The following is a 10,682-nucleotide window of genomic DNA, read 5'->3' as shown; positions in this document are numbered from 1 at the left end:
TTCATTCATTCCATCAGCATCTTTTGCTCACATGGCTGCACCATTCCCTACTCCATGAAAGACGGAAGTCTGAATAGCAACTGCGTAGGCACAGGGCTCTAAGATGTCCTTGCCACTACCGGAAAGAAAACTGAGAATTTTGGGCGTGAAACTTTACTACAACTACTGCTACTACTAGTAGATGACATTGAATGTTTTCAGTGTACCAAACATTGTTCTAGCTAGTTTTCATGCATTATTTCATTTAATCTAATAACTCTATAAGTAGGTATTATTTTCATTTACATCTTACAAACAGGAAATCTAAGGCTTGGGGAGATAAACTAATGTGTTCAATGTGACATCACTAGTAATTGGCAGAACTAGGGTTTGAATTTAGGTTCTCTAATTCTGGAACTATATATAAATGTATATAACATATACATTATATATTATGTAATAATGTAATATATATTATATATAATACTATATAATATATTACATTACTATAACATATTACGAAATGTATATAATATATAATATATACTTCCAGAATTTTATATATATTATATATTTTATAATTCAACTTTTATTTTAGATATAGGGGGTTCATGTACAGGTTTGGTACATGTGTGTATTGCATGATACTGTGGTTTGGTGTATGGATCTCATCACCCAAGTAGCTAGCATAGTACCCAATAGTTTTTCAACCCACACCACTCTCCTTCCCACCCCTCTGTAGTAGTCCCTAGTATCTATCGTTCCTGTCTTTATGTCCATGTGTACTCAATATTTAGCTCCCATGGTGTTTGGTTTGAAGTTTGAAGTTGGGTAGTGTGATGCCTCCAGCTTTGTGGAACAATACTGTTAACCATTGCATACACTACCTCTTAGGTATGGCCATGTTGCATGCCTTACAAAATGTGTTATTCAGAGAGATGGAAGACTGTACAAGGCAACAATGACAGTGGTGGTTCTCTCCCTCCATTCCAAGCCAAAATTCCTGTTATGTTAGTGATATAAATACTTGATATTGCTATCAAAGGAGAAGTAACTCAGGAAATGAAGACTGCTTATGGACTCATGGCCTGGCTTTCCTGATTGTTCTCTAAACTTTGAAGATTTTTGTATACCAATGTTTAAATTTGAAGATGTTGGCCATTTAATAGATAATACATGAGGATTTTCATAGAGTTCTTTTGGTAGAGTGTTTAGAGCATAGTCTTTGGGATTCTCATTGATTTATTCAACAAATATTTATTAGAATTCGATTGTGTGTCAGACATTGTAGATACAAATATGAGACAGATAGAATTGGTTCCTGTTTCTTGCTGAGCAAAGGAGAGGGACAGTAAACACGCAATCACGTTTCAATGTCATACGTGCAGGGTCCAGGCACTCACTCTAAGCTGAAGGTGCAGAGTGAGAAAGGGATGGCGGCGGGTGCTTCATATCCCTACTCCCATTAATTTACTGTACAGCCCCAGATAAGTTCCTTATACTCTATGACATCCATTTCTTTGTGTAGGATGGGCTGATATCAAGTCACAAAGGCTTTAGAGAAATGAATTAAATTACTATATAAAGTACTTAATACATTGGCCAGCAGATAACAGGTGTTTAATTCATAAAGCTATTTTGTCCTCTAACCATTTTCTCCAAGCACTCTCGTTTACCAATGAGGATAACAAGGAAGTATTGCTTTACTTAAACGATAGATAGTAGATTTAGAAAACGGAACTGTAACAAAGCATAATTAGTGAACTTAATTTTATACTGGATTCTGCTATGTATTCAATACTGTGCTAAGAGAAGCAGATACAAAATCAGGGACCCAGGCACTTGCCACCATCATAAAGTTTCTATCATGGCAATGGAAACTGCCATACAACTCTTTCTCTACCGCCATGCCAGAAAACACATTAATCAAAGCAGGAAAGGAGGGAGAAGAATGGCTTCTGCAAAAGACACAGTTGCTTGAAGAGGAGGAGATTTGGAGTGGGCATGAATTAGTCTTACTCTGTATTACTTGGACAGAACTCATACCAATGAAAAGAACATACCTGGTTTGATGCAGAAAAAAATTTTCTAACACTAGAGATGCTTATACATGTGATAAGCCTCCTGGTGCAATACTCAATGCCAAGACTGCATGTGCATGAGCAGCTACCACCTGGGTTTTTGTTGGCACCCAGTCATGGTCTTTCTAAGGCCTCTTTGAACTCTGTTTCTATGACCTGGGCAAGAATTAAGTTTTCTATGAAAATAGTATTTATTAAAAATCATCACTGCATCTTGTACTTGCATACCTTCCATATTTTATCTTAAAGGCCAGCCTGAAGAGAAGAGCTTGTTTTCTTCTAGAGCCAATTCTGTGTTGGTGTCTATTGGTTGATATCACAAAACCTATCCCATTGCCTTTACTTAAATAATCCTTGCTACTTGTCTTTCCTGTGGTCTGGAATTCTACCACTAGTTACTGATAAAGGACTTAACATTTTAAATATCGTCAAGAATCTCTTATTAATTGCAAATGTCTCTGAAGAAGGGTTCCCAAGGAAAGTTAATTTTGGTCAGTTATTTTTTAAGGAGGAATTAGTTTAGCACGCATAACAGTTGTTAAAAATTTTTTAGCGTTAACTCCAATCAACTGACAGTGGCTGTCTTGCAGCTTTGTGCTGTGAGTGTTTCTAAGACTGAGTATAAGCTCAGAGAGAAAGAGTGCAGTGATCAGATAGCAGTGTCTGCGGTGGGTAACAGTCTTGAAGCATTCTTCCAAAGGATTTGACAAAAGATTGAACTTAGTTTAATAGGTACATTTCTGATAGTTCTAGGAAGTTTAGAGTAAGATTTCAAGGGAACAGCTCTAAGGATACATGACAAAAGAGACAATGAATGTTAACACTGTTTAGAGGACCTCAAAATGGATGATGGAGACCTGCCAAAGATAATCTTCCCCTTGCTGACCTTGGTGGGCTCTCTAGCATCCTTCATATTCTTTACAACAAGCCGCTGTGTCCCCAAACTAAATAATAACAGATGTTTTGGGGTTGTTTTTCAGAGAAATATGTCTCTCTCACTTGTGATATATTTTTGCTTAGAAAACTGGTATTGAGAATATGTGAGTAGCAGAATTAAGTAATATACTGTCAGCCTTAGAGCTTATTTGATCCAAACCTTCCATTTAAAAATGAGGAAATTGAGAAGAGAATAAAGTAATAACCCATGATCTCTCATTTTCAAAATTTTAGGCTTTACATGTATAGGCATCTTACAATTGTTATGTAGTAACTAATTACCTGCTTCCTGCCTTAGACCCAAGAATTGGTTGATAGGCAAAGCAGATAATAGTTGAGGGGTATTGATGTCTCAGCCTTAACACTAGCTCTTGGATGTGTGGGCTGTAAAGTCAGACAGACATGAATTTTTACCTGTGAGTCTATGAACAAATTACTTGACTCTGAGTCTTAATTTCTCATTCAGGAAACACTAATATTGCTAACTATCTGAGAGTCATATAAAGTGACCATAGTAAGTGTTTGATAAATTAGGTTCCATTCTTTTAGGTTCACTCCCAATGCTTGTACAGCTCCTAACTCCCCTTCTCCCCAGGGACTTGAAAATGTACCCAGCATTAGAACCTGAGCCCTGACCATTTAGCCAATCTGTGGTAGTATATGTTTATCTTCTTCCTTTCCACTTTAGAACTTTGGACATGTCAACAATCATTTCTAAGAAATGAGGTATTGCAGACCAACATTTGCCAAGAGAGTTTATGGATTACTTAATTATAAAGTTTGCATGTTGAAATCTTAAAGAAACAAGCAGATTGGCATGACTTGTTTAAAAATGCAGTATTCATTAATGAATTCAATACATCAGCAATATTTCTTCATTGTCATAGATTTCCTCAATTTTATCGGGGCCATAGTTGCTTGGAAAAAATATTCACCAGAAAAAGGTTTCTTTTTAATAGTAATTACTTGAAAAGAATATAAAGTTCTTCATTTCTCTCAAATGATAGAACACTTTCCATAAAGGTTCTCCTGAAATAATGAAGACTGCTAAACCCACACCTTTTCTTGTTTTCTTCAGCTACATTAAATGTCAGTCTCATTAGAGAAGTTTACTAGATGCGGGTGGAAAATCCTATTTACAATTTACATATTCCAGGTATAAAGATAAGATAAGTAAGGCACAATGACTACTAAAGTGTACATGGGAAGGCTTATCTTTTTCAGAGGTCATTACTGTAAATAGAATCATTGAAAATTGCAAGACATTAATTTGTGGAATGAACATACAGAGAGAGAGATGATATATTGAAGCAACACACACAGGAATATTTCCACTTCAGCCTCACTTCCACTCTAGGTAAGAGAATGTTCTGTTTTAAACTTATATTTAGAATTTGGATAAGCAGTTTTAGACAAAGCAATGCTTTGAATAATAGCAGAAATAATATTATGAGCTAAATTATTCAGTACCTGTTATGTGCCAGGCCCTGTGCTCAGTATGTCACACATATGCTTTCTTATTTTATTTTCTTATTTTTAAATTTTATTTTTAGAAACAGGGTCTTGCTCTATTATCCAGGCTAGAATGCAGTGGTGTGATCATTCATACCACTCTGACCTCCTGGGCTCAAGTGATCCTCCTGCCTTAACCTCCTTAGTAGGTAGGACTACAGGGGCCTAACCCTGTACCTGAGTGGTTTTTCATTTTTTTGTAGAGATGAGGTCTAACTATATTGCCCAGGCTGGTCTGAAACTCCTGGCCTCACATCTTGGCATCTTGGCCTCCTGCATTGGCACCCTAAAGTGCTGGGATTACAGGCATGAGCCATCATGCCCAGCCCATATATGCTTTCATGCAATCTTAACAACCACCCAATATAGTAGAACTTATTTAAATTTTATAGCCAGAGAAACAGAAACTCAGAGAGCTTCAGTTATTTTCCCAAGACCATAGTAAGTACCAGAGCTAGAAGCTGAACTCAGAATAGCTGTCTCTGAAGCCTTTTCTTATTTCAATATAGTAAATGATAATGGTTTGTTTATTTAACAGCTGCTAAGCTCTTTGGGAGCTATTATTATAGGAAAAAAGACACTGTTATCAATAGAGAACATATGCATGTGATTTTGGTGAGTGGAGATGATGAAGAAGATGGAGGTGATCCAAGATGTGTGAAATACCGACTTTGCTGAATTAAGCCTGGCAAGGTGTTAATGTTTATATTTTTATACCCAATGCTAAACCTTAATTTTAGGTGTGCTAGTAACTTCTAATATAAAGTGTTAAATAACTAAAATATTAAGTTTAATTAAGAAGTGTTAACAGAAGTACATGCAGCTTATTTGTAGAACAATGATAGATTTCACCTACACAACATAGTTGAACATAAGTCATTCACAGAACACAGTTTAAATACAAGTGAAGATATATTCTGATAATTTGTTTAACTTATAGCAAATAAAAATACATCTAGAAATGTATGAGAGAACAAATATAGGTTGTAGAATTGTAAAGAGGGATTTCAATTTGGAAAATTTTCTTTTATGCAAATATCTCACTCCATCTGGGCTTCTATAACAAAATACCATAAACTGGATAGTTTTTAAACAACAGAAATTTATTTTTCACAGTTCTGGAGGCTGGGACCTCCAAGATCAAGGCACTGGCAGATTTGGTATCTGGTAAGCATCCTTATATTCGGAATCTGGGATGGATCTACATTCTGGTCCATAGAAGGTGCCCACTGTGGTGTCCTAATATGGGGAAAAAGGTAAACCAGCTCCCTTGGGCTTCTTTTATAAGGGCACTAGTTGCAGTCATAAAGACTCCAACCTCATCACCTAATCACCTCCCCAAAGGCACCACCTACTAACACTATCACCTTGGGGTTAGATTTTCAATATATGAATTTTAGGGGACACAAGCATTCAGATAGCACAGCAGCAAATAAAATCTCATTTTTTCAGCCATACAGTATATTAATAGACAGAATTACCCAGAGACAATGTAAGAAACATGTGAGTTTTATTATCACTATTATTTTGTCTGAAATTTGAAATAACATTGTTTTTTGGAGGGAATGGAGCAATGATATAACAAAAAACAATGGAGGAAAAGGGCTTGAGTCTATCTTTAACATAAATATTATGTTTCAGCCCCAACATTACGGTTGCTCAGTTTCTTCAGAAAGCAACTCATGGAGAAGTACAAACCATAGTTAGAAAGTTGAGAGATTTCAACGAGAAGCACAAGACCTTTAAGTCACATGGTTAACTTCAGAATACACTCACCAATTGGCAGATGAATTATGTTCTCCCGTTTTCTCTTTTTAAACTATATTGCAATCAAAAGATGTTTTTATGAAGGGGCTGGTTGAATAATTAGGCAGGGGCTTATAAGACAAAGATATGTAGATAAGTCATATCCTAGATGTATTCGTTGTAGGTTTATAAACTTTTTTTTTTGAGTTATGGTATTGCTGGTAATGCAATCATGGCTCATGATAGCCTCCAATTCCTGGGCTCAAGCAATCCTCCTGCCTCAGCCTCCCAAGTAGCTAGGACTACAGGTGTCCACTGCCACACCCGACTAACTTTTATTTTATTTTTTTTTATAGGTGGGGTCTTGCTATGTTGCCCAAGTTGGTCCCAAACTCCTGGCCCCGAGCAATCCTTCTGCCTCAGCATCCTGAGTTGCTAGGATTACAGGTGTGAACCACCATACCTGAATCTAAACCTACATTTTATCAGTTCATTCCTAGGACACCAGGATCTGAGAACCAAACACTCAAGAAAATGAATTATAACGTAGAATACTAATTGGTTAATTTACATTAGTTACATTTGGTTACACAGAATTTACATTTTGTGCCTCTGTCACAGAATACTATTGTCTGACATTCTCACATAATGAATCCTGGGAAATTGAATCATTAATTTTAAAATTTTTCTGAGAAAATATGAAAAAGAAAAAAACAGTAAATATGTGATGGAATCCTTTTCCCAGTAAGTAGAAAATCTTTGGAGTTATTGTTGCCTCATTATAAAATGTATCTATTTTGTGATTAGCAAATACCATGAAAATAGTGATTCTCGTTGAAAATTCTTGATAAATACTGACCTATTCTTATAATCCACATATTTTTTGATCCATTATCCTCATGCTAAATAATTAAAATGTAAATGAGTGATTTTATTCTTTGTTTATAGATTTTTAAACTTCATCTTCTTGGGGCTAAATCCTACCTATCTTTTATTAGACTCTGAGTAGACATAGAAAAATCATGTCTCGCTGGGTGCGGTGGCTCACTCCTGTAATTCCAGCACTTTGGGAGGCCAAGGTGGGTGGATCACCTGAGTTCGGGAGTTTGAGACCAGCTTGACCAACATGGAGAAACGCTGTCTCTACTAAAAAAAAAAAAAAAAAAAAATTAACCCCGCCTGGTGGCACATGCCTGTAATCTTAGCTACTCAGAAGGCTGAGGCAGGAGAATCGCTTGAACCCAAGAAGGCGGATGTTGTGGTGAGCTGAGATTGTGCCATTGCACTCCAGCCTGGGCAATAAGAGCAAAACTCTGTCTCAGAAAAAAAAAAAAAAAAGAAAGAAAGAAAAATAATGTCTCATTAGAAACACATTTTAAATGAAGCACTTCTGCCTATGACTAGTCCCACTTATTTTATAGTAATTCTGACTTGCTTTTGCTTCAACAGATGATGATTGTTTGCCCTTACCCTCTAAATCTGAAAACACATGTCATCTGAGGTTTACAGAATCTCATCTATTTACTGCTACTGAGAGATATTTGAAAACTAACTGAATTATTACATTTTCATTTGGATATTTGACACTGAATACACATGGTCTCAGAGTTCAATACTTAAGACAAGTTCCGTAGAAACCAAACAAAAAATAGGAAATAAGGAAAGCAAACTACTGTATATTTCTTTTCAAAATTTTTTAATTCTTATGGGTACATAGTAGGTGTATATGTTTATGAGTTACATAATATATTTTGATATAGGCATGCAACGCACAATAATTGCATCAGGGCAAATGGGGTATCCATAACTTCAAGCATTTATCCTTTGAGTTTCAAACAATCAGATTATAAATTTTTAGCTAATTTAAATGCATAGTTTTTTTTTTTTTTAAATCATAGTCACTCTGTAGTGCTAGCAAATGCTGGGTCTTATTCTTTCCAACTATTTCTTGGTATCTATTAATCATCTCCACTTCCTGCCCCCTCCCACCGTCACTGTTCCTCCCAGCCTCTGGCATGGCAACCATCCCTCTATTCTCTATCTCCATGAATTCAATTGTTTAATTTTTAGCTCCCAAAGATAAATGAGAACATGCAATGCTTGTCTTTCTGTGCTTAGCTTATTTCACTTAACATACTGATCTCCAGTTCCATCTGCGTTGTTGCAAATGACTGGATATCATTCTTTTTTAAGGCTAACTAGTACTCAATTGTGTTTATGTACCACATTTTCTTTATCCATTCATATGTTGATGGACACTTAGGTTTCTTCCAAATCTTGCCTACTAATAGTGCTGCACTAAACATGAGAGTGCAAATACCTCTTCAATATTCTGATTTCCTTTCTTTTGGGTATATAACTAGCAATGGGATAGCTGGATCCTATAGTAGCTCTATTTTCACTTTTTTGAGGAAGCTCCAAACTGTTCTCCATAGTGGTTATACTAATTTAAATTTCCACCAACAGTGTACAAGGATTCCCTTTTCTCCATTTCGTCACCAGCATTTGTTATTGTCTTTTGGATAAAAGCCATTTAAACTGAAGTGAGATTATATCTCATTGTAATTTTGATTTTCATTTCTCTGATGATCAGTGACATTGAGCATCTTTTCCTATACCTGTTTGCCATTTGTCTGTCTTCTTTTGAGAAATGTCTATTCAGATCTTTTGCCAATTTTAAATCAGATTATTATATTTTTCCCAATAGAGTTGTTTGAGCTTATTACATATTCTGGTTATTAATCCCTTGTCAGATGGGTAGTTTGCAAATATTTTCTACCATTCTGTGGGTTGTCTCTTCACTTTGTTGATTGTTTCTTTGCCGTGAGGAAGCTTTTTAATTTGAAGTGATCACATTTGTTCATTTTTGCTTTGGTTACCTGTGTTGTGAGGTATTATTCAAGAAATCTTTACCCACTCCAATGTTCTGAAGAGATTACTCGCTTTTTTCTTGTAGTAGTTTCATAGCTTGAAGTCTTAGATTTAAGTATTTAATCCATTTTAATTTGATTTTTGTATTTTACCATAGCTAGGAGGTCTAGTGTCATTCTTCTGCATATGGATGTTTAATTTTCCCATTTATTGAAGAGACTGTCCTTTCCTCAGTGTATGTTCTTGGCACCTTTGCCAAAAATGAGTTCGGTGTAAATGTGTGGATTCATTTCTGGGTTCTCTATTCTGTTTCACTGGTCTATATGTCATAGATCATAGACCAGTTATGCAGGTATCATGTTATGTTTGTTACTATATCTCTGTAGTATAATTTGAAGACAGGTAATGTGATTCCTCCAGCTTTGTTCTTTTTGGCCAGCATAACTTTGGCTATTATGGGTCTTTTGTGGTCCCACGTAAATTTTAGGATTCTTATTTCTGTTTCATTGTAAAGATCTCTCATTTTTTTCAGTTAATTCCTAGGTATTTTATTTTATGTATAAAATATTTATTGCCATATAGTTCTTTCCTGTCTTCCTTCTAGTGAAGGTGATTTTCTCTGGTGGTATGATTTAATTCCTTGCTTTTAATTTTTTGTTCATCTGCTAAATGTTTTTTGACCTGAAGTTACCATGAGGCTTGCAAGTACTATCTTATAATCCATTATTTTAGGCTGATGATAACTTAACACTGATTCAATAAACAAATGAACAAACAAGCAAAAAGAAACCTAATAAAAACTACACCTTAACTTGTCTCTCCACTTCTTAACTTTTCGTGAAGAATGATGGTGGTATTTTGATGGGAATTGCATTGAATTTGTAGATCGCTTTGGGCAGTATGGTCATTTTCACAATATTGATTCTACCCATCCATGAGCATGGACTGTGTTTTCATTTGTTGGTATCATCTATGATTTCTTTCAGTAGTGTTTTGTAGTTTTCCTTGTAGAGGTCTTTCATGTCCTTGGTTAGGTGTATTCCTAAGTATTTTATTTTTATTTTGCAGCTATTCTGAAAGAGGTTGAATTCTTGATTTGATTCTCAGCTTAGCTGCTGTTGGTGTATAGCAGAGCTTACTGATTTGTCTCATTACTTTTGTACCCTAAAACTTTGCTGAAGTTCATTTACCAGTTCTAGGAACTTTTTGAATGAGTCTTTAGGGTTTTAGGGTTTTCTAAGCATGTGATCATATCATCAGCAAACAGTGACAGTTTGACTTCTTCTTTACCAAGTTGGATGCCCTTTATTTCTTTCTCTTGTCTGGCTAGGACTTTCAGTATTATGTTGAATAGAAGTGATGAAAGTGGGCATCCGTGTCTTGTTCTAGTTCTCAAGGGGAATGCTTTAAACTTTTCCCAATTCAGTAGAATGTTGGCGGTGGGTTTGTCATAAATGTCTCTTATTACCTTAACGTGTGTCCCTTCTATGCTAATTTTCTGAGGGTTTTAATCATAAAGGGATGCTGAATTTTGTCAAATGCTTTTTCTGCATGTAT

The sequence above is a fragment of the Hylobates moloch genome, unplaced genomic scaffold (genome assembly GCF_009828535.3).
Source record: "Hylobates moloch isolate HMO894 unplaced genomic scaffold, HMol_V3 SCAFFOLD_2, whole genome shotgun sequence".
Classification (NCBI taxonomy): Eukaryota; Metazoa; Chordata; class Mammalia; order Primates; family Hylobatidae; genus Hylobates; species Hylobates moloch.
The sequence above is the reverse complement of the archived record's forward strand: the minus strand, read 5'-3'. Positions refer to the sequence as shown.